Source organism: Callorhinus ursinus, unplaced genomic scaffold, assembly GCF_003265705.2.
Source record: "Callorhinus ursinus isolate GAN/ISIS: 27379988/994484 unplaced genomic scaffold, GSC_fseal_2.0 scaffold5, whole genome shotgun sequence".
NCBI classification, from domain to species: domain Eukaryota; kingdom Metazoa; phylum Chordata; class Mammalia; order Carnivora; family Otariidae; genus Callorhinus; species Callorhinus ursinus.
Window position 1 is genome coordinate 76,086,244 of NW_027397067.1, and position 23,870 is coordinate 76,110,113.

General features: G+C 45.9%; 2 long non-coding RNA genes across 6 annotated transcripts in view; one reads left to right on the forward strand and one right to left on the reverse strand.

Annotated features, from left to right (window-relative positions):
* Nucleotides 1-12,544, reverse strand: part of LOC141372854 (uncharacterized) — a 93,421-nt gene extending 80,877 nt beyond the window's left edge. For all 4 annotated transcript variants that reach the window (XR_012378364.1, XR_012378362.1, XR_012378361.1 and 1 more), the window contains exons 1-2: nt 12,407-12,544; nt 7,829-7,917 (exon numbers count right to left, since the gene is read on the reverse strand). This is a non-coding gene — a long non-coding RNA (uncharacterized lncRNA). The remainder of the gene's footprint in view (nt 1-7,828; nt 7,918-12,406) is intronic.
* Nucleotides 12,545-13,965: 1,421 nt separating this feature from the next.
* On the forward strand, nt 13,966-22,709 carry LOC141372855 (uncharacterized). 2 transcript variants are annotated; one of them, XR_012378365.1, is made up of 3 exons: nt 13,966-14,073; nt 18,792-18,905; nt 22,559-22,709. It is a non-coding gene; the product is annotated as an uncharacterized lncRNA (long non-coding RNA). The 2 variants fall into 2 exon arrangements; XR_012378366.1 differs by lacking the exon at nt 22,559-22,709 and adding an exon at nt 21,134-21,372.
* Nucleotides 22,710-23,870: the final 1,161 nt, after the last annotated feature.

Consider the following 23,870-nt stretch of genomic DNA (forward strand, 5'->3'; position numbering starts at 1 on the left):
CTCCACATCCTCTCTGATCCTTGGTATTTTCCATTTGTTAATGGTACCCCCCCAACAGGTGTGAGATGGCATATCATTATGGTTTTGATTTACATGTCTCTAATGATTAATGATGTGGATCATCACTTTATGTGCTTGTTGGCCATTTGTATACCTTCTTTGGAGGAATGTCTTCTGAGGCCTTTGCCCATTTTTTAACTGCGTTGTTTGTTCTTTAGATTTTGAGTTATTTGTGCATTTATTGTTTGTTTTTGTATTGTTGAGCTAGGATTTTTTGTATGTTTTGGTTATAAGTCTTTTATAGATATGTGTTTTATAAGTATTTTCTTCCAGTCTGTGGTTTGGCTTTTCAAAATCTTAACAGTATCTTTCAGAGTGAAGTAAATGTAGATTCTCTCCCATACTTTATTCTAGAAGTTTTATAGTTTTTTATTTACATTTGGTTCTATGATCCATTTTGGGTTCATTTTCATGAAAGATATAAGGCCTGTATTTATGTTGTTGTTGTTGTTGTTGTTGTTGTTATTATTATTTTGCATATAAATATCCATTTTTTCCAGCACCATTTGTTGAAAAAATGATACCCTCTCCTTTGAATTTCTCTTGCTCCTTTGTCAAAGATTGTTAACTATATTTGTGTTGGTCCATTTCTGGATTCTATTCTGTTCTGTTGACCAACGTGTCTATCCTTTCACCAATACCATGCTGTTTGATTACTGTAGCTTTGGAGTTTGTCTTGAAATTGGATATTGTTAGTCCTCCATCTTTGTTTTTTTCTTCAGTATTGCATTGACTAGTTTTGGTCTTTTGCCTTTCCATGTAAACTTTAGAATCATTTTGTTGATATCTACAAAATATCTTACTGAGATTTGTATTAGTTTGCATTGATCTACCGAACAAGTTGTAAAGAATTGACATCTTAACATTGACTTAACATATTAATATTGACTCTTCCAACCTGCAAACATGGACTAGCTCTCCATTTATTTAGATCTTTGATTTCTTTCATCAGTGTTCTGTAGTTCTCCACATACAGATCTTGTACATACAGATCTTGTACATAAGTAATTCATTCTCTGGTTCCTACTATAAATACAAATTTTTCAATTATAAATTCCCATTGTTCAATGTCAGTTTATAGGAAAGCAATTCACTCTTTTTTTTTTAAAGATTTTATTTATTTATTTGACAGAGAGACAGAGAGCACAAGTAGGCAGAGTGGCAGGCAGAGGGAGAGGGAGAAGCAGGCTCTCTGCTGAGCAGGGAGCCGGACATGGGGCTCGATCCCAGGACCCTGGGATCATGACCTGAGCCGAAGGCAGCCGCTTAACCGACTGAGCCACCCAGGCGCCCCGCAATTCACTCTTTATATTCATCTGTATCCTGCAACCTTGCTATAATCACGTATTATTTCCAGAATAAGGAATTTTTTGGCTATTTTTAAGATTTTCAACATCAGGGTTGCCTGGGTGGCTCAGTCAGTTAAGCATCTGCCTTCGGCTCAGGTCATGATCTCAGAGTCCTGGGATTGAGCCCTGTGCCAGGCTTCCTGCTCAGTGGGGAGTCAGCTTCTCCCTCTCCTTATGCCCATGCCCCCCAACATGTGCTCTCTCTCTCTTTCTCAAATAAAGTTTTTTTTTTTTTAAAGATTTTCTACATCAACAAACATGTCATCTGTGAACAAAGTCAGTTTTATTTCTTCCTTCTCAATCTGTATACCTTTTATTTCCTTTTTTTCCTGTTTTTTGTTTTGTTTTGTTTTTTCTTATGGCACTAGCCAGGACTTCCAGTGTGATGCTGAATAGGAATGGTAAGAGAGGCCATCTTGCCTTGTTCCTAATCTGGAGAAAAAGCACCTAGTTTCACACTATGAAGTAGGATGTTAGCTGTAGGGTATTTTACAGCTGCTCACTATCAAGTTGAGGAAGTTACCTTTTATTTCTAGATTGCTGAGAGTTTTTATCATGAATCGGTATTGTCAAAAGCTTTTTCTGCATAAATTCACATGGTCATACGGGCTTTCATCTGAAACCTGTTGATATGGTGGTTTACACTGATTGTTTTTGAAATGTAAAACCAGCCTTGTATCCCTGAAAGAAATCCCACTTGGTCATGGTGTATAATTCTGTTTACACATGATTGGATTGGATTTGTTAATACGTTGTTGAAGATTCTTATGTCTATGTTCATGGGAGATATTGAGCTATAACTTCCTTTTGTTGTAATTTCTTAAACTGCTTTTGGTGTTAGGATAATTTTGGCCTCATAGAATGAATTACGAGTGTTCTCTCTGCTTCTATTTTCTGAAAGAGATTATGGACAACTGCTATCATTTGTTCCTTAAATGTTTGTAGAATTCACGAGTGAAACCAGTGAAATAAATGATCTTACAGCACTCTTTTCACTACATCAAACAATTTTTTATAAGTTTGATTCTCAATTTGATTTAGTTCAAAATATTTTTAAATTTCCCTTCAGATTAGAGGAGAACTCAAGGTGAAGGCTTTCTGGGTCAAGGACACAGCAAGGAGGAGGGAGAGAATGTGCTAAGTTTGTAGTTTGCAGATTAATTTTGTATGACAGTTACAGAATATAGGAGTAGTACCCAACAACAGAAAAGACAAGACGTAGGAAGTCAGACCATGAACACCCTCACCTGTCATGCTAAAGAGTTCAGATTTTATCTTAGAAGTAATGGAGTGAAACACTTTACTTATTAGTGCTGAGCCCAGATACTTTAATCAAAATGCTTTGTTGTTATTCTGGAATTTTTGCTACCCAGCATCTATCTAATCAGTATGGCTTACAAGAGCCAATCTTCACAATAACCTCCTGTCAGGAAAATGTGGAATGCTAGTCCCTCCCCTGCACTGAAACCTGAACAAAGGAAATAAGAGGAGTCTCTTCTTCGTTTCCCAGGTTATAGTAGGTTACTCAGCAGTACACTCTCAGGGTACTCCAGAACGTATTCCTTATATAGCATGAACTGTAATTTTAAATAAATAAATACAATTGCAATTTACTGTCTATCTCCCCCTCTGAGGGTTTGGAGGAGGGTGCAGTGGATTCCCTGACCTTTTCTCCCTAGCACTTGCAATGACTGAGCAAGATTCTAATCACCTGTATTAAATCCCTTCCTGCTTAGAACACCTGAAAGGCTTTATCTTTTTCTGAAACACACCCCAACTGCTTCAGTATGTGCCACAAGGATGGGCCCAAGGAACAGGACATCTGCTGTGGGTTATATCTGAAGGTGGTAATGGCCTCATCTCGGGTGGAAAATCGAATGTTGGGAGTGCTTGGCAAATACTGGCTGTTTGACAAGGCATGACAAAAACAAGATGTACTCAGGGGACCATTAGCTGGTTTATAAGCAAAAATAAAAGAGAATAGAGAGAGTCCAGAAATGCGGGACCTTGCAGGATCAGAAAAACCTGACTGACTCCAGATTCTAGATGGTGGAAAATAAGATTTAGAAAGCCTTTTATTTAAAGAAGCAAGCAAGTAAACAAACCAACAAACCTTGCAACAAAGATAAGATTAAGAATGTGGTTTTCTCACTTAATCCCAACAGTCTCATGTACCATGAAGTTAAGAGAGAAAGGCATGGGGGTGAAGAAGCAAAAAAACAAACAAACAAACAAACAAACAAACAACAAAACAAAACAAAAAACAAGTAGATTTGAAAAATATGTTCAGGAGAGATTTTTGGGTACTGTTATTGGCTCATGGAACTGACAGGAAGCAAAAAGATCAGAAGTCTACTAAGGTTTTGGGAGGATTGTATTACCAAGGAAACCACAATTTCAAACTAAAAAGATCCCTGACAATTTGAGACTTAAAACAACTCTCACCCCTCCAGCCTTCCATAAACAACCAGCAATCTCCAAACACTGTACAGCCCCCAAGGAGATCTTCTACTCAGCACCTACTTCAGGTGTGCTCACCGAAGGAAATGAGCAAGGAAGGATTCCCCCAGTGGGTTAAAGCTGGGGTCATTGAGGAAAATGGACATGTTGGTTCTACCCAAAGCGCAGAACAAAAGTCTTGGGAACCTCTCTCTCTGCTAGGGCAAGGAAACTTCATAATCTCTACACTGCAGGATTTCTACTTTGGTATGGATAAGCAACTATTATGTGCCTTCTTTCCTCTCCTTTTTTGAATGGGAGATTTTACTGTGGAATTTCCGTCCGTATTCCCCCATTGTACATCAGGAGAAAGAGACAATTTGTAATTTTAGTTCATAAGTCCCCAGATCCCTAATATCCCATGTGATCCTCCATGTCCCTTCTTGCCCAACTGTGTTTGGAGATTAATACTTAGGATGACCTTGAGAATCATGTACTAAAAATAGTACGCCCACTAGCCTGGGTCCCTGAGTGATGGTAGAGAGAAAGTCTTTTGCTGACCCATGTTGCATGGTGATGTCAGAAACAAATATTTAATGTGTTAGGAAGCCAAGTTTATGCAATTGTTTGTGATAGCATCTAGAGTTAAGTATCCTGACTAATACGTTGAGAGATTATTTCAAACCACATAGTAACTGAGACAAAAAAACACACTCAGAACCCTGGTCTCTTGACCCCAGTCCAGTAAGTTTTCCACTGGTGGAATATGTCCTGGGCTGACTCTAAAATGACAGGTCACTCCCCCGAAGGCCCACCTTCATTCACTAGAATGATGGCATGGTCCTGATGTTTCTTAGCCTATGGATCTTGCTAGGTCAGCAGGCATGAAGGAGGCATCATCTGCTGTCCCATGTTCCCTCCTTCTACTTGTTGAAGGGTTTTTATGAAGGTCTGGAACTAGGTAATCGTCCTCGTCCTTTCTGAGCTGACAACCTTCCCCCCCGTCTATTACATTTACTGTCCTTGCTTGCCCAGGTGCTTTTAGGACTGGGAGAACAATTGCCTCGCTCTTGAGAAACTCAGGATTCTTCCTCAGTGCTTTGTATAACTTGTCACAGTATTTTTCATGGCTATTCTTCTCAAGTTTGCTGTGAGAGCCTCGTGCCGGCGTCCGCCCTGACGGCGCTGTGAGGCTGGAGGGCTCTGACAGTGAGGTCATCCCCTTGCAGAGACAACAGCTACTTCTCAGGCCCCAGCCAGCATCTCTGTTCTTTACACCCACCACCCATGGTCTCCTCATGAATTCAAAGGCCTGAGGCCAAAGGCTGAATTTTAAGGGCTTGCTTTGCATGGGAAGAGAAAAGAAAGGAACATAAACACATTCACATGTAACCTGTTTGCACCCATACAACAGTTTGTGGTGGGGAGTGGAGTATTCTTTTGGTACAAGGTCTTGGAGGTTTTGGCCACCCTGGGAAGATTCTGCTACTCCGACCACCATCACCTTATCTTATTTAGATGACTTTGTCTTTCCTTTGTTCTTCCATAATATCCTACACTTACCTCTCTTGCAATATTTATCTGTTTTGAGAATAAAACAGCCATTCATCTCTGAGTCGCAGACAGCTTAACCGGTGCCTGGCACATAGCGAGCAATCAATATTCATCAAGCCAACATTGATTAAGCACATACTATACACCAGGACCTGTACTAGGCTCTCCAACACAAGGGTGACCTATACACACGAAGCACCTGATCTCAGAGAGGTTTAATTCATGGGAGATAGACAAGAACCAAGGTCACAAGGAGGAGAGTGTTGGAAGCCACTACCGCCACGGAGACCATAAGGCGCTGGTGGTCCAAGGTTGACCAGAGGCAGAGGGGAAATGGTGCGGTTAGGGAGCCTCCTTGAGGAAGACCTGGGAATTGAAACCCGAAAGAAGGGAGAGGGAGAGATCTGGGTGAAAAGAAAGTCCAGGGAGAGGGAACAGTCCAGTCCTCGATGCGGTAGTGGAACAGCAAGGACAGCAATGCTGCCAGATGGGAACGAGCAGAAGGTATGAGGCTGGATGGGCAACCAGGGGCCAGGCTGGTGCGGGGAGCACGGCTTCATTCTGAGGACAGTGAGAAGCTACTGGAGGGTTCAAGCAGGGGAGCAACATGATTCACTGCGTATTTTTAGAAAGATCCTTCTGGACTGCTAGGCAGGGAAAAGCTGGCAATGCTGAATGGCCACAGGGATGGGAGGGAGGTGTTTGCTGCTCCCAGCAGGGGCTGAGGGTTTGGGCAGAGGCACAGCAGTCAGGCTGGGTTGTGTTTTCGAGGTAGAGCTGAGGGGATCACAGTTCCCTATTTAGAAGGGGCTAATCCAGCCCCCAAACAGGATATGACATATACTCCATTCCAAGTGCTTTACATTTGTTACCTCATCCCTGCATTCATAGAACATTTACAGTTCATCCTACAGGCCAGGCACTAGGAGGTAGAAAGAATCATCCCCATTTCAATACTTGAGAAGCTCAATGACAGAAAGATAAAGGGCTCTAACCAAGGTCTCAGAACTGGGAGCAGGATAAAAGTCTCACTCCAATGTCCCTGTCATTTCTATTACAGGAAACTATATTTCCTCCCACGGTTCTCAGGGAGGCAAGAACCCCCATGGCCTGATCTCCTTCTTAAAAATACCATAACCACAAATAATAACCACACCTGCCATTTCTTGAGCACTTACTATGTCCTGGGCACCGTGCCTAGCGAACGATGTGTATTATCTCATTTAACTCCTGACACCCCCGGGAGGTAGATGATGGAACAGGCTGAGGGAACTAATTAGCCCACATTAATACAATTAATATAGAATGCTAGCAAGAATTAGTAAATAGCGGAACCAGGTTTCAGGAATTGGCTCTGCATGAAGGACTCTTGACCAACATGGTTTTCTGTCTCCAGTGATACACATAAAAGATTGGTATTGTCCTCTACAGTTTATGGAGTCCCCTCCCTCCCCTCCCCCCCAGGAGCCACATCACCTCCTGTAGGGTTTGGACTGTAGGGTTTGGACCCCAGCACAGGCTTAGGCAAAAGAATGACACAGAGATGCAGGAGGCTGTGTGGACACAATGTCTGCCGAGACTCCCCCCTGTTGTGCCAACTTGTTCCAGAAGGAAAGCAGTAGCCCAACCCTGCATTTACCCATGTGGGTCAACTTCCAAGAAGCACATCAAAGCACCTGAAAATATACCCCAGACAGATCTTTTGGACTGACACAGGAGAACCACCCCAGAATGTTATTGAAAACATTGCCAATAAAAGTGATGAACCACTTCTGCAAGTGACCCAAGACTAAAACTTTTTTTTTCTTCTTTGCCTAGAATGGCATCCCCTTCATCTGTCTTATATTGTAATCAGATACAACCTTGATAGAATGAAAGTAGAGGTCACACTGAACAAACTGGCACTTTACGTGCTCAGAAAAAGGCTCCTTTGTAACAGGGAAATTATAGCATTTCTATAGCGGGATTTTTCTTAAAAGGACAGGTTGCTTTGTTCAAATGGTGCTGATTTCAGTGCTCTGAGGAGAGGGTCCTTTCAGAGTGTCGACAGGCTGAAATTTGTGGGCTTCCTTTTGTTTGTAAAAAGCTGAGTGTATTACAGGGGGGTGTATTAAAATAGAAATGATAAGCCATTTGACTAGGCAATGTTTTGATTGTCCAAAAACATCAGGCCATTTTACATTTCGCTTATACAGTGTCAGATATCCTAGGAGCACTGTGTGAAACATGGTTTAACAGATCTCTGTGGGTCCTGAGTTACACTTTCTGTCCATAGCATGTTGATTCTCTTGGGAAGAGAGCTGATATTTTTTAGCAATGGGAATCCAGATCATAGTATTAGATGTACATTTGAAAGGACAAACAACAGCAAAGCAAAACTCCCGAGTTTAGGTGATGTACAGGAAGAAAGGAAATAAAACTTGGACCTGTGGTACTCTACCATCCGCTGGAGCCAAGCCAAGCTTCAGGAAATCACATTGCAGAGCAGAGTGTGAACACAGGAAATGTGTTTGAGCTAAAAAAAAAAAACAAGGTTTTGTGTCAATCGAAATGCCAGGCATGTCATGTCTCAACATGTAACGTTATCAAAAATTAAGCAAAGTGTTTCATTTTCCCCGTGTCAATTTTAACACTTAACAATATTTTTGGCATGGCAATTACTGTTTTCATTCCATTAGGCCTTCTGTGAGTGGGAATGTTTTGTCTGCAATCCTAATAATCATACTTTTTACGAGCAGATGTAGTGCTTCATTAAACCTGATTGTTTATAACTAATAATAAAAGTTTTACCAAACCTACTATACCCCATATTTGTGCTGCAAATGCTTGCTTCTCATCCCCTAAGATCTGCCAAGCAGATGAAATCAGTACCGCCATTTTTCATGAAACAGCTGTACCTGCGGTGGGGTGACGCAATGAGAGTTCTAATCTCCTCTCCCAGGTAAGAAAAAGAAGGAATTGCAGTGTGATACTCTTCAATTTCATTCACAGCATACAATGCATTATAATTTAAATCTGGGCAGGAAGAGATGCTTCCCCCTATCATCATAAGGCCACTGCATTATTTCCCAAGAAATAGGGTATGAGTTTCATCAATAGGAAAGCTATGAATGTTTTGTGCCTTCTAGCCACTCAAGAAGGAGGAATGAATCAACCCAGAGGCAGCCAGATGGGCTTGATTTTAGGCTGGGTAAGAATGAACTAGCTACCGCCCAGAGAAAGAAGATCCCCCCCGACTCAGGCATCCATTTTGCAACCCGGTGCTGGATGTGCACGACCCATATGCTTTCTCGGCGTGAAGCCGCTGAGCTGTTAAAGTTCATGCATCACTATAGCAGAGCCTAGCCTACTCTAACTAATAGATACTCGCCTCTCTGGGCGGTGGCGAGGTTCGCATGAGAGGTGTTCGCAGAGCACCTGCGGCAGACGGGGCCTGACTCTGGCACATGCGCAACGAATGGTAGCCCCTGCGGCACCCATCCTGCACCCACACCTGAACCGGGTCATCAGCACACAGGAGGAGAGGAAGGCTCAAGAAGCAGGTTGTTCCTGCCTCACCTCTCTGAATGTCATGACAACCTAGAAAATGTTATAAAGCCCACGTGGGCATATGCAAATGAAGTGTGTGGCTGCCAGATTTATAGAAAGTTGATAACAGAGCTCTTGGGCAAACAAAGGCAGCTCTGGAGTAAAAGGTTGGAGAGCATTTTGATGCAAATGTATGAAGAGGTATTTTTCTCTCCCTGTCAAATCTTCCTTGGCTGAGATAATAAACAACTGAAGCATCCTGGTCCTGTCCCAGGGAGGTTAATCAGATGTGGCACCCGATGGAGATGAGGTGGCAGGTCAGCCCTGGTGCTGGCCGTGAGCAGAGAAGCCAGTGGGGTCCCACCGGGCCACTTGCTCTGACTCAGGGAATACCTCCATTGCTACAGTAATCCCGACATATTCAGACTGGAATGGGCGTATCCTCTTTGTTCCTTTCTGGACACTTAGTAGGCAGCTGCCAGCTTCGCATCTCTTTTCTGCCTCCAACCAGCTGTATGCTTGGGACGGTTGTATTCTCCCTAGGACTGCCTTCCCTCCTCTGCACACAGGTGGATGGGAACAGAGCAGGGCTCCGCACATTTCATGCAGCAACAGCAGAACCCCCGTTTCAAGCAAAATCTTATGCAGAAAGGCAACATAAAGCATGAAACAGTAGAAATGTTTCAGTTGAAAAAGGAACAGGGGTTGAGAGACACTCCACAGCCCCCTCACCGGGCAGCTCCCCAGCATTCCTAGCTCTGCAGGCTTTAGTTTGAAAACTTCAGGCATGGATCATCTTGCTGGTCCTTTTTGAACTCTGAAATTTTGCAACTTCTATCCTTTCATTAATGCACGGTTTCCCCTTCCCCAGCGGGGCCCTGAGCTGCCTGCTCACTGAGCCCCTGCTTTCCAACACTCAGTTTTGTCTCTGGCTTCTCTGAAACCTTAAAGATGGAATTCTTTCTTTGAACGGACTAGAAAGAAGTTCTTTAACAACTTGGAACCAGCCTCTGTTCCTGAGGACCCACCTCTCTTTTTTCCCCTTTGGAGAAACAAGAAGATACTGATAGGAACGCTTTCCCATGTTTTCATAGTACTCATAGTCTGCATGAGTAACTTTATTTATTTATTTTTTTAGATTTTATTTATTTATTTGTTTGTTTATTTGAAAGAGAGAGAGAGCGCTTGCGGGGGTTGGGGGGGCAGAAGGACAAGCTGACTACCCACTGAGCACAGAGCACAGTGGGGGCTTGATCCCAAGACCCTGAGATCGAGACCTGAGCCGAAATCAAGAAGTCAGGCACTTAAGCAACTGAGCCACCACCCAGGTGCCCCTACGTGAGTCATTTTAAAGCCTTCCCTCAGTTTAAGAATATGGAAAAGGGTGAGAGAAGGTGAGACCATCCCCCTCACCTATTAGATGGTTCCCAGATACCACCCAAAGAAAGATCCTGGGGCTCAGTGAGGTGCCTTACAGGGGCTGTTAACAGAGCGGGGAGAATGGCGCCACCCAGCTCCTACCCCTGGAACTACACACAGCATCCCAGCATCCACCCCGAGCTTTGAACTGTGTCTGTGAGCATCTGTGCTTTATCTCCGTTTATTTTGTGCATCTTGGCAAGATGTGTCCTTAGGTATAAGAAAAGACTAAGGAGGTTATTTTTTGGTCTGTGAATGCTCAAAATATTTTCCATAAGAATGAATGGTAATTGCTTCTTTGCTTTACATCATTTTGGCTTACAGACGTTTTTGTAGGAACACTCTGCTTTCAAATGGCGGAGAACCCTGTACTGGGGAAACAGAGTGTCCCTGAGTACTTGGACAGTATCCGGGAAGACGAATGGAAAGGGAACAGTAAAGAGGGGAGGAACAGAGAGAGTAGACCTCGAATAGAGGGAGTATTTTCCCAAGAGACTGAATGTACCCGAAAGGGCTGTTTTAGATGGGAAGAAACCGAGTTTATCTTCTCCCCACCACCCATTACCCATTACTGTCTCCAACAGCTGGAACGAGGAAGGCTCTGGAGCAAGATGAGATCACCTATAGAGAAGAAATTATCATTTTTTGCTTCTGAGTTGGTGTGTAAATTCCAATTCTGCTACATAAACAACAGCAAGAACAAGATATAAAGAGGGAATTATCCACAAGGGAGGTGAACGGTGGACATTCTTAGCTGGCATGGTCAGGGCGGGTCTTACCGATATGGTGACATTTTAGCGATGACCTAAAGGACAAGAAGGAGTCAGACACACAAAGATTCCCGGCAAAGAGCACAACATGCAGAATGGCCCTGGGGTGGGGAGGCGCTTGGCATGAGCAGCAGGAGATGGAGGAGCAGGACGTGGATGAGATTGGAGGTGGAAAGAAGGAGCGGATGATTTCGGTCCCCATAACCACGGTGGAAAGTCATTGCGGGCTTCCAGTAGGGCAACGATAGAATCCAATTCATAGTGTTTGAAAAGATCACTCTAGTGATGTGTAGATAATACTGTAGAGGAACAAGAGTAGAGCAGAGGGTCTGCAGGAAGCTCTGGGCATACTCCATGTATGAGATGTTGGGGGCTCTGACTAGGGCAAGAGAGAGAGGGAGAGACATGGATGGATGTGCAAATGCTTTGGAGGGAGACTCACCCAGATTTGCTGATTGCTGGTGGATTGGATTTAGAGGGGAAGAAGAGGCAGGGATAAAGTCCCAGGTTTTTGGCTTGAGCAGCTGGGTAGAAGCTGTTGTCATTTATCGAGATGACGAATACTGGTTGTAGAGATATTAAAAATATGGCTGCAAATCGTTACCTTCCTGACCCAAGAGGTGGGTTCTGTGTCGTCTCCCCTTGAATGTCATGATTGCGTGGGCCAATAATGTACAGAAGTGACTGTGATCCAAGGCCAGGCCATAAAAGACTAGGAAGTCTTCCTCTTCTTAGCTGGAGCATGTACTCTTGGGTCCCTGGGCTGTCACTATTCCAGTTACTATCGTTACAAAACAAGCTATACAGAACTTTCGTGATGTCTAGCAACCATTTGTTACGCTCATGGATTTTGAAGACCAGTGAAGAATGCTCAGAATGCTCATCTCCACTTGGCCACACTGGTGACTCGAAGGTGGGGGGGCTGGGCTGATCCGAAGGTTCTCTCGTAGGGCTGGCACCTGGGCTGGGAAGACTTGAACGGCTGGGGACTGCAGCAGCTGGAGGCCTTTGGACATCTCTAGCTGTCTGTAGCATCTCTGCCTATTCTCTCCAGGCTTCAGGGTCACCAGGCTTGCATGTTTCAGCCCAGTACTCCAAGGCTGAGAGAATGAGCCAGGTGGAAACGGTACCACCTTTTCTAACCTAGCCCCAGATGTCACACTGCATCACTTCCATTCATTGGAAGCAAAGCACTAAGGCTAGTAGCCCATATCAAGGGGGGGGAATTAGACTTGACCTTTTGTGCAGTTTATGCAGGAGGTATGGCTGTGGGAGGAGTTTGCCTACCTTAAGACCACCGTGCTGGAGAGGCCACGTCGGGACACGCCGTCAACAACAGCCCAGTGGAACCCAGCCTTCCAGAGATCCCCACACAGCCCGGGCATGCGAGTGGATCCCCCAGAAGAGCCCATCTGCCAACCGAACGTCACCTACTGACCACCATCGAAGCCACACGGAAGAGAAGAGTCACTCAGCTGAGTCGCGTGGGAACTCCTGAGCCATGAAATTATAAGGTCTGGTCAAAGGACAGCTGTTTTCACTATTAAGTTTGTGCGTAGTTTGGGACACAGCAGTGGATAACCGTAGCACTCGGGAGGAGAATCTATTTTTGGTCTCCGAGGATGGTGGGGGAGAGAGAATCAAGAGTCTCCTAGGAAACCTCAAGGAGGTGGTTAGAGGAGTCGGCCGGAGCCGAGGGAGAGGCTGCCAGGAGCCGTGGCATCGTCAGTGGACCGCGTCAGGGCAGCCGCCCTGGAGGCGCTGACTTAACAGACCCAAGAGAACATGCTTCCGGTTCCGCCGCCCCCTCTTCGCCGCGCATGCCCAGCACGTACTCAACCGCTCTGCGTGGACAGCGGGGAGTCCTGGGCCCGTGTGAACCAATTTTTGCCTGCACGAGGGCATTCGGCAGAGCCTCTCCCCCCACCTTCCCTCTAAGGCTAAAGGAACCTTATAAATGAGGCCCAGTGTGAGGATGGCACCCCCGCCCCACCTCAGGATCATCTTCACGAAGTAGAGAAGATGACTATTTACATTGTGAGTGTTATATTCAAGGTATTATGGGATAATACCTTGGAAAGAACAATGTTCTAAAATAACTTGTAATTTCTAAACAATATCTAAAAACTCCAGGATTCAGGTGACCTCCCCAGCCCCCCACCTCTCCCCTTACATAAACAATCAGGAAGCCTGGGTTTGTTTATTTGTTTTTAACTCAAAACATCCAGGAAAAAAAAAAAAAAAAACCCTTTTCTTCTTTTTGACTCCTGAATGGTATCCACATCCCTCCCTACTCTCTGTCAGAAGTTTTTTTTTTTTTTCTTCAGTTGTGATCGACAAATCTGAAAAAAATCCCCCTTGCACCAGAGACCCTGTTTAGGAATGAGAAGGAATGGAGGCCCTGCTGGGTCCTTCTGTCTGTGTTCTTGTCTTTCATGCAGTCAACCCAGAAGGAGAGGAAGGAAAATTAAAGATTGGGAAAGGCCACGAATGCAAAACAGCAAACAGACACGCTGAAATCAACACCAGGGTCACTGATGTTTCCAAGTTGGGTCCTCAATTGGCGAGGGAACACGGAGGGCACGGCTTTATTGAAATTTGGCCTCTGGGGAGTAACCTGCCACTGCCATCATCTGCCTTCACCCTTCACCACCAGACCCTCCCTCCCCGCTCCCCATGAAAGAATTTGTCTTACCCAAAAACAAGATAATAAGGCCATAATCGTTATTTTTCCAGAGCTAAGGAAAACATCTTAAATCTATTATTGGTATTTGGGGGGAAAGGGAGATTTGGCTGGGGCCTCGAAGAGTGGAGGAGGTGTATGCTAATTGCATGTTTTCAGTTCAGTTCTCCGGATCCTAAACACAGCCTGCTCCCTGGCGGAAACATCACAGAGGTCTATAGAGGCTGCTTTGAGGCTTTCAGAGGCTCGGAGAGAGCCCTTCGGAGCCCAGGTACGATGATCACTGACTTTCGTCCTGGCCCCACGGTAATGGAGCCACTCAGAGCCTTTCTTCTACCGAAGTGAGAGGTGGGGACGGCAGACAGCAGGACAAGGGCAGCCTAGCAGGCTGTCGGGAAGCCACAGGAGGCTCTGACTGGTGCTGGGCGAGCCAGATCTGAACCTCAGAGAGGGCTGCTCACAAATGAGCTCATCCCTAGCATGGTACCTTTCACCCAACGGCCACTGACTGTTTGGGCTGTTTTGAAGTAAGACAAATATATCTCCCAGCGGCTTGGAATAGAGGAGCTCATGGTACAAAGACCAGAGTGACAAAGCACAAAGTTGAAAGCTGCTCCTGCTGATTTGGCAAAAGGGAGGGTGGGGAGGTCCAGGGGAAAAGAAGACCCTGAGCTTTAAAGATGCTGTCAGGGAGTGTGACCTTCCTACACCACTGTTCACCAAGGCCGGGAGCTGGAGTTAGAAGCCACGTTGGAGGCCGGCGGGTCAAGGTGGCTGCAGGGCGAGTGCAAGTCTTCCCAGGGCTCCAGACGCTGGGGTCCCAACCTGCCTATCTCCCCTGGAGGTCTTTTACAAAAGACAACGTCGCCCCCCCCCCCCAGGCAAGCACTCTGCCCCATATTTCCAGGGCTCGGAAGGCATTTTATCCGCATCCTGCTACCCTTCAGACAGGTCAAGTGCCTGCAACCTCCTCACGCCCCCTCCCCACGTTCTCTTTAGATAATTACTATCCTATAGCACCAAGGTTGGCTTTGAAGCTTGAGCTTCTGACCTTGTTTGCACTGCCTTCATGTGCAAATGCCCTCAGGCCCTTCAGGAGACTAGGCTAGGCCATTTGCCCTCGGACCCTGCACTTTAGGCAAGTATGATCCCCTCTTTTTTTAAAACTTAGCCACTCATCTGTCAAATGAGGGATGGACTGGGTGACCGTCGGAGGGGTTCAGGACAGCCCCCACATGTGCCCATTTGGCATGCAAATTATTCTGAACTGAAGGCAATCAAGAGCCTGTGGACTCAAGCTTTTGCCCTCCCTTAACTATGTAGAAGAATCTAAACTAGGGGTATGTGTGTGTGTGGGGGGGGTCTTTCCCAGAATGAGGGTTATTAGCAGAGATAAATGTTATCTGTGTGACCCCTCTCATCTCATTACTAAACATCTGCTCTTCTTCATGTCACCCATGAAGTGCATTCCTTTCCTTTGAAGTCCCAGACCACTGCCCCTTTTCCTTACTTCAGGATGACATACCTACCTCATGTTGCCTAATTTCCGTGTCTGTGTGGATTGCCAGTACTTACGCTATTAAATTTTATTTTCTCCTGTTAAAGTTTGTCTCATGTCAATTTGATTCTTAGTCCAGGTAGAAGGACCCTTGAGGGGACAGGAATTCTTGTTCCCAATACCCTCTGGTGCCTTGCATCTCCCATACCCCAGGGACAGCCCATCTGGGCACCACCGTCAGAAACTGGATATTGGGCTGATGGCTCCCAGCCTATGTGGCTCTTCTGATGCCAGTAGGGTTGGTGTGAAGCAAATTAAACTGATTCTTCTAGAAGGGCTCAGAGCAAATGAAGGCACGTTGTAGAGGAGATGGGAAGTCATCCCTCAGGAGCCAAAGGCTCCAGACACAGAGATAGCCGGATCTGTATGAGTTTCCCCTCATTGCTAGAGCAAATTACCACAGATGTAGGGGCTTAAAATAACACTTATCATCTTCTAGTTCTGGAGGGCCCGAGGTCTCACAGGGGTCTCGCTGGGCTGAGGTCAAGGCATTGGCAGGCCGCCTGCCTTCTCGAGGCTCAGGGGGGAGTCATGTTCTTGCCTCTCCGGTTGCTGCGGCCTTTCTTGCTTCCGTCGGCTTGCAGCTTCCTCTTCACATTCAAAGCCAGCAGCGTAGCCTCACCCAGTCTCCTTCTGACTCTGACCATCCCTCCTGGGCCTCCCTCTCTGACTCTCCGGGACCCTTGGTATTGCATGGAGCCCACCCAGATAATTCAGGATACTTTCCTTCTTTGAAGGTATGCTGGTTAGCAACCTTAACTATCTGCAATCTTAATTCCCCTTGCTGAGTAATGTGTCCATTCACAGATTCTGGGAGATTTGGACATCAACATGTTTGAGAGGCCAGTATTATTTATTTATTTATTTATTTATTTATTTATTTATTTATTTGAGAGAGAGAGAGAGAGAGAGAAAGAGAGAGAGAGAGGTGGGGGGAGGGGCAGAGTGAGAGGGAAAGAGCATCTCAAGCAGACTCCCCACTGAGCACAGAGGCCAACACAGGGCTCCATCCCAGGACCCTGAGATCATGACATGAGCCAACATCAAGAGTTGGACACTTAATGACTGAGCCACCCAGGTGCCCTAAAAGGCCATTATTTCACCAATCATGAGATCTGTACTATGGCTCTTAGACAAGACAAGAAAAGGCCCAAGCCTGTGGCCTCCTCTGTGGCCACTGACTCCATAAGTGGGATGACATCTCCTGCTATTATTAGCTCCATAGCTCCTCCCTTGCCCATCATGGAGCCCTGAAGAGTTTAACTACTTGTTGAATAGCTGTTCTGTTTCTTACATTGTAACTTCTGTGAGGCAGGAAACAGTGTCTACTTTCTTCAATCTGCCACACCCTAAACAGTATATTAGTCAGCATTTCCTGTCAACAAACACCTCCCCACCACCAAACCTCAGTGAGTTACAATGTTTTATTCAGTGCTGCAGACTGAGTTCAGGCCTGTTCCACCCGTTTTCATGTTCAAGGACCCAGGCAATGGTGAGGATGTGTAATTCTCTTACAGGGAAAAAGCAAATAATAGAGAATAATAGTACATTCTATCCTACCTGGGATCTATCAAAAGTATTACTTACCGAATAGATGAGCTACATCGGTAAAAAAAAAAAAAAAGAAAAAAAAAAAAAAAAAAAAGGCAAGAATCAAGAATGACTAGGAGTTCCTGTATATTACCACCTCTTTTAATCTTTATAACGAGTTTGTCAGAAGGTCTTATAATTTCTATCTTCAGATGAAGCATCTATTGGTTGAGAACCTCCTCAGGAGCTTTGTGTGAGTGTGATCTGAAACTGGCCGCCATATGTAGAGGACAGGGAGAGACAGAAGAAAGACATGGGCCATTCTAGTTGGGGAGGCAGTGGGTCGAATAAGCAAGAGAACTTACTTACGAGGTTTGTCTTGGGCACCGCAAGGTGAGTAGATCTCTGCATCTGCTGGCCAAATCTTAAAAGCTTATATAGAGGCTTGGGTTGTCACATAGACCATCCAGAAGGTCTCCACACCGCATCACTATCTCAAGGCCGTGTCCTTGGGGCAGCTTCTGGGAGTGGGGGAAACAGGTGGAATGTACATTCCAAGGACAGGGGAAGGGGTGAAGAGCCTCCCATTGTTGGGGTCCAACTTACGGGTCAACTGGTGGACATGTGCTTTTAGTGATCTCCCCCAACAGCACCTTTGTGCTGGAGTAAGAATTAAATCTGGTTCTCTCTGGTCCTATCGCCCTGCCCTTCATCTGACCTATTTCCCTTGAATAATTATTTGGAGAATAGGGCATGCTAAAATGTCATCCTAAAGGATTGACATTTAGTATATGAGCATAAATTATTATTAGTGGGGGAAGTTTGATTAATATGAATATGTACTGTGAAAACAATAAGGATCTGATATATAGAAGCTTTCACGTCCTGTCTTACAAACATGAAGCTGTGTTTGTAGCAGGAGCTTGAATCCAGCTTTCTCATCCGTTCAGATCCTTTTCCACTCTGTCTCTCTGGGCCAAAGCTTCTTTTCCCTATAGCAACATGGATTAGTTGACAGGTAACTGGTGAAAATTGCATTTGCTTTTTACTGTCTACCAGGATATGAGAGTCAACGATGCAGTAATCCAATTGTCGGGTGCCAATTTCATTTGAAATAATTGCTGATAAAATCGAAAAGAAAACTTCAGCAAATCTGAAAACAGATTATGGCAGAACTCAGTGGCACAATGGGCTGATATTAAATATTGTTTCAGTACTTAGGATCAGACTTCATATTGAATCTAGATGAACACTGGGTCACGGGATTTGGATAAAAGCCAGGCAGAGTCAAGCTTCCCATCATTCATGGTACTTGGATTCTGAGTGGGGCCCGATTTCCTAAAGCCACTGCCCTCACCTGAGTCCACAGTGATGACAGATTTGAATTCGAGAATAGCATTGTCTGAAATTAGAGTAATCCTACCGAATATTCCTCCTATATACCCATGCCATCCCACATAAGCCTCACATCCCAGGAAGGGGGTATTTCTTCCCTAATATAACAGAGGAAGAATTTGATTCTGGCCCAACTTCACACAGATAGCGAGGGACAGAGCGAGGATTGAAACCTAGTGGTTTGTCCAAGGGCTGTGATCATCCCACTGGACCACATTGCCTCTTAATCTGTCTGGAACGGTGGTAGCCATATCATATAATTGAGGGTCGAAATCTACCTTGGATAATCCTATTTAGCTTTCTATGCTGATTAGTTTAATTATATTACTGCCACAGTCCACTTCATAAATGCTGCGCAGAAAAAGCTGAATGTAATTAAAATAACCACCTATTCAAACAGATGTGCATCTGCAAAGCTGAGCGCAAATTGAATTTTTAAGCAACATATTGTGTTTTATATGCAAAAACATCTCCATTAATTTGTTCATTCAACAAACATTTATTAGTGCCTTGATGCCGGCAGGCACTATAATAGATCCTGGAAACAGAGATGAATGTGACCCAGCATCTGCTTCCAGAAGCAGAGACCCCAGTGAGGAGTGACAGACCAAGGAAATCAAGTAAGATGAGGCTCTCCCTCTGCCTAGACCATCCCTCTTCTGCGGGTTCCCATCTCGGAGACACCCGCAGCTCTCTCCCCGTCTCTGTCATTATCCCATCAGGCTGCACTGTCCCGGGATGGTGCTGTGTTCTCTTCCCCACTGCAAGGGTCCAGACCGACTGTGCATTAGAACTGGCTTCTCTCCTCGTGTAACTCACGTGTCAGCCAAGGTCTCCTGCCCCTGACACACACAGATACAGTAGTGTCAGCCACATTCTGATCCTTCCCCAGCCCATGGAGATCCCACACTTGCCTGTGTGATTTCTGCGAAGTCCAAGAGCCTCCCTTCTGTGGGACTTCTTCAGCCTTTGAGGTCTCTTGCTGTGTGTGCTGTTTCTGTCCTAATGCCATGCTGAGCCCAACGTGACAGCAGGCTCCTTCCCCGTTTCTATGAGGCACCCACACCCACACGCATGCATGCTCCTCTCACAATAGGCGTTTATGAGTTTGATAAACCTTAATGAAGATTTGGCAGCTGCAGGAAGGGGTGGGCTCACACATCACATGGCTTCCTGCAGACTAAGGTCAACACACAGAGGGAGCTCCCCATCCCCTTCTCTTCCCATCCTCAGGCTCAGGTTCAAGTTCAGTTTAGAAACGTCTCCCAAACAGCGGCCACCCCCTTGGTCTCGGCGTTCCCGTAGTGCTGCCTGCCCTCAGGAGAACAGACCAGGGAAGAACCCTAGAGGCCCAGCAGGTGGATGGGTTAGCGGCTGCATGGGCAGGGAATTCCAGAGTCCCATGCACCCCAAACCTAGTCTGGCAGGGGCTGCGGAGGATCCCAGTGGGATGTGGCCCAGACCTCTCTGATCTAGGGCGGTACTGTTGCTATCATTGTCTTGTCTCCATCCTTATGGGTGAGGAAACTCATGGCACAGATTAAGTAACTCACCCAAGGTCAAAGGGCTAAAAAGAGGCAGAGGCAGGATTGGAACTCAGGCAGCGTGGCTCCTAAGATTCTTAGCCATTATGCTGTATTGACTCCCAAAGACAGAGTCCCTTGCCTCCTGAAGCTCAGGGCTCAAGATAATCGTGTGTGTGTGTGTGTGTGTGTGTGTGTGTGTGTGTGTGTGTTAAGTAATTACTGTTCTGAGTTCTGCGGGCGCCATACACTAGGAGAGATAAAAGCCCAAGGACTGGGGTTGCCCAGAGGAAATACTCCCTGATCTGACTGCCCTTGGGGGAGACAGGCTGGACAGGAGGAGATCAGAGAATGCTTCCCTGGGGACATGACGTGGAGCCTGAGCTCTGGGTGATGAAGAATAACACATGCAAAGGCTCAGAGGCATGAGAGCATAATGCTGTTTTCCGAGAATATAATAAAAACCATTATTTATGTTTATTGAGCTAATTACAATTCAGCCTTCACTACAGCCTGTCAAGCAGGTGCTGCTGCTAACCCCAGACTGAGGAAAGATGAAACCAAAGCTGAGGGTCAGAGCTGTCAGACCAGCTAGTAATAGGATCACCCTAGGTCACCCAGCTAGTGAAGGGAGCAGCTCTGTTTGTAACTACTTCGCAGTGCTACCTCCAATGAGCCGAGAAATGTTTGTAGAACTGGGTTAGTTGACTGAGGGGGAAGCAACAGCTAGGGACCCACCCACTAAGGAAGACCCCTCCCAAACGTGCCCCCCCAGATCCCTCTTAAGGGCAGTCTTCTGGCTCAGGACCAGGCCACCCACCAAAGTGGGGAATGTCTTTGAAATGTCAACTTTGATCTGAACAATTCAAAGTTTGCACTCTAGACCAAGGTATCTCGCTGTTTTTTTTTTTTTTTTTAAGTTAATAATATTGTTAGATTGGTTACTATTAAACACAATCCTACCCAGGCAGGACATCTGTGTTTTGCTGTGTCCTTCCCAGCACACTGTTGAGTACCCCAGTTGGGAGCACCAGTATGAGTGATGGAGGCCACTGAGGGTATGGGGCTGCTTGATCAGATTTCCCTTCTAATTAACTCTTTTTTTTTTTTTTTTTTGTCTTGGGTTATCTACACTGATCAAATTAGCATACTTCCTTTGCTTTGAGGGGTGTATGCTGACTGGACGCCACTGGCAGAAACTCTTTTATTCTTTAGCCCTGTATGAGCCACCCTAATGATCTATGTGGGATGAACATTTCAGAATCAAGCTTTTGTTGGAGCTCCTTGTATTTGTTTCGATCTATCCCTTATCACTTTACCAACAGATGGGAAAGAAGCCTAAGGCAGCTGGACTGGGCGCCTAGGAGCCTGAGTCCCCTCCTGTCTCCTGATGTGCCTAGTACCTGAAACTCCAGGCCACGTCCCCCGTGCCTTATTTTGATCCGCTGCCTTCACCTGGAGGCTGAGATGTTTTCACTTGAAAACTTGGCTCTCCAGGGACACCTGGGTGGCTCAGTCAGTTAAGTATCTACCTTCGGCTCAGGTCCTGATCCCGGAGTTCTGGTATCAAGCCCCACATCAGACTCCCTGCTCAGCGGGGAGTCTCCTTCTCCCGCCTCTGTCTTAGCACCCATTCTGTCCCCTTGGTTCCTATGCAAGGACACCCTGCCTGCTTTCTTTGATCCTTCCAGGAAGAGCATCTGGGGCAAGTGGTTTCAAAGATGGCCCCCGTCCATTCCTCCCCTCCCTGTATGTGCACGCAGCTTCCCACATCAAGAGGTGCAGTTTACCGCCCATCTTCCTGAATCTGCTTGGCCTGAGTGACTTGTTTGGGTAATAGGATGCAGCACAAGTGATATTCTGGAACTTCTGTGGCTAGATTCTAAGAAGTCTTTAAGATCCACTTGGAGCTCTTTAGGAGGCTCATTCTTGGCACGCTCACTGTTGAAATGAGCCACTCTGATGGAGAGGCTGAAGCCAAGTGGAGAAGGCACGTGTCAATGCTCCACTCGTCAGCCCCAGATGAGATGCCGGCGAACAACCGCCATCAGCTGACAGTCACGTGAGTGAGCCGTCCTGGACGTCCAGCCTTCAGGGGCCTTCCGCCCCAGCTGACATCTGACTATGCCCACAGGAGAGACCCCTAGCCAGACCTGTACAGCAGAGCCTGGCCCATCCACAGAGTCACGAAATAAAATGATAAGTTTGGGGTCGTTTTCTATATAGCAAAGCTCCTGGAACAGTGTTGTAGCCAGCCACCTTGTCCGAGGCAGCTAGACTAAAGTTCACGTGTTATCTGACGCTACTCACGCAATCCCAGGCAGAGGGGTTGGAAAGGAACTAGGTCTTGTGTTAGTGCAATTGTTTTTCATGCAGTCCTTCCACAGGGCTGGGGGACATCTGGGGCATCTGGGGGGCCAGGCTGCACACTGCAGTAGTGTAGTAACTCAGGAAAATGCTTATAGATCCATCGAGTGTAAAAAAGCAACAAAGATTGTGTGCATACAGCCTGATGTCCAAGACATGATGAAGGGCGGGGTACTGTGATACGCCCCGTCCTCTTTCAAGGAGGAGGCCATAATAGTTGGAGTGGTCAGATTCCAGGTTGCTGATTTATTGCACCCTAAAGGTCAGGACATGGGTGTCACCCTCTCCCCCACTCCCTTCCTTACTGATTGGGAGTCTGTGGCCCTCTCCTCCCCTACACCCACAGCAGAAGTACTAAGAGGCTCTCTTTCTTTGACTTCTAGGTACTGGTCAAAGAGCGATAAGACTGGAAATCTGGCTTGGGGATGAGGTGGTAGAAGACCTCTTAGGCCCCCACTTGAGGCCACTGGCCTAGCTCTGCTTTCCAGAGTGCTCCTTTGGGGGTTGGTGTCAAGGTCAGCTGGCAATAAAATATTATGCTAATTTCTGCCTTACACTGTTTCTTATGTACATATCTTCCTATAGCCCTCACTGGGAACGAAGCCTATGGCTGGCCTGGATTCAGATGTCCCTGCATTCCTTGGCCATTATAGCATCTTGATGCCACTGAATAACACCCAAATCCAACCTTTATTCCTTTATTCAACGTATGTTTATTGAGCACCTACTATGTGACTGGCACTGGGAATAATACATCAGAGAACCAAAAAGATTGCTGACCTCATTCTGGAGGGGGAGGAAAGGCACTCAAGGGCAAAACCAAAACGTAAACCATATACCATAGGGTGAAAACTGCTGGCAGGTGTGAATGACTTCTGCCGATGCAAATGCCAGGGGGCAGGAGAGTGCCGACTCCAGAGATCATGGCTGCCTGCAGCGAGCTGGGGTGAGAGCCGCCAGAGCAGTCTGGAGACCCACAGCAACCCACCTATAGTCCAGAGACGGGTCGTGAGAAGTGGTCCATTCTGGATTTATTTAGAAGGTAAAAGGAACTTGAGTTTTTCTTGGCTTGGGTGTGGCATAGGAGAGAAAAAGCCTTTTAGCCTCGCAACAGGCTGAAATGAAATGAAATGCGGAAAATCACAGGAGGTACAGTTTTGGAAGGCAATTCCCTTGAGCCTCTTAATAAATATGGTAATAATTATTTACATGAGTACTGTTTGGAATTGGAACTGGGCTCTGCCCCTTACTAATGGAAGAAGCACAATTGAATCATTTCACCCCTTGACCCTCAGTTTCCTCATCTGTACAATGGGAATCATAGCAACCACCTTACAGGTTTGGTATATGGATCTTCCATAATGGGGTTAAGTACCTTGCATGGTGCCTGACGCATAGCAGGTGCTCGATTGATGTTAGCTGAATGTGTGCTTGAATGGGTGATACTGGTGCACATCGTTAGTAGCAAAGCCCAGAATTATGTATACTACATGTTCACTCATTTCTTTTTTTTTTTTAGTATGCATTCAAAAACATAGGGGATTTGTAGTAAGCTTTGATTCCTAGTTCATCCAATATTCCACCCAAAGGTGCATCACTTTGATGGTAGATTTTAAACCTATAAGGAAATGGGAAGCTGGTTGGTGAATTTCTTGCCCTGTCTCATTTGGCAACAAGGCCATGAAGACAAGGCAA